The sequence below is a fragment of the Sinocyclocheilus grahami genome, unplaced genomic scaffold (assembly GCF_001515645.1).
Source record: "Sinocyclocheilus grahami isolate Dianchi unplaced genomic scaffold, SAMN03320097.WGS_v1.1 scaffold14852.1, whole genome shotgun sequence".
Lineage (NCBI taxonomy): Eukaryota > Metazoa > Chordata > Actinopteri > Cypriniformes > Cyprinidae > Sinocyclocheilus > Sinocyclocheilus grahami.
The window spans coordinates 4423-5305 of record NW_015515515.1 but is presented as its reverse complement, the minus strand read 5'-3'; positions in this window follow the sequence as shown (position 1 = coordinate 5305).

The following is an 883-nucleotide window of genomic DNA, read 5'->3' as shown; positions in this document are numbered from 1 at the left end:
TTATTCCTGTCAGTCCACAGTATTAATTCAATGGCAGGCACTTTACCCGGCCACACTTCAGATTTAACAGACAATCTGCTGTCGAGGGAAGTCATCCCAGTCTAATGTGATCCATAAATCAAGTGTTTTCCACACAAACACGCCTTCCCGCATAACACGGCGAATCCAGGCCGCATCACGCTTCCTAAGGAATTATTTGCTTCTCATTCAGCATATGGATATTAATCACGTAAAGGAAACGTTTGCTCTGATAACGTGTAGACGTTTTCCCGCTGTGCTTTCTTTTCATATCGAGGTGATCATGTGATGACGACACGCGGCTGGTGTGCACTGTGCTATCTGACTTTCTCCATATAAGCCAAGCAGCTCTGAGCTCTTACACTGCAAAATATGATTTCTTGTGTATTTTTGTCTTATATATATATATATATACAAATATCTAAACATCCTTCAATCAAGATGCATGTAGATGAGAATGAAAATGACTTGTTTTATGAAAAGTATCAAAATTAAGTGGGTTTATGCTTAAAACAAGAAAGTTTTAAATTAAGTAAATTTTTCTTAGAACACTGACAGATTATTTTTTCTTGTTTTAAGCATAAACTCACTTTTTTATGTTTTCAGAAAACAGGACATAATGTCCAAGTAAATGTATCGTGATTTAAGAATGTTTGAATATTTGTACTGGAAAACAAGACTTTTTTTCTTTTTTTTTTTTGCAGTGAACCTTTTAAACACTGACAGTCATTGGCCATTTGAATGTGATCTGAATCTTAAAGGGACAGTTCACCCCAAAATAATCATTGCCATCATTTACTCACCCTCATGTCATTTCAAGTCTATTTGACTAGTGTGAAACATGGAAAGATTTTATATATTTTTT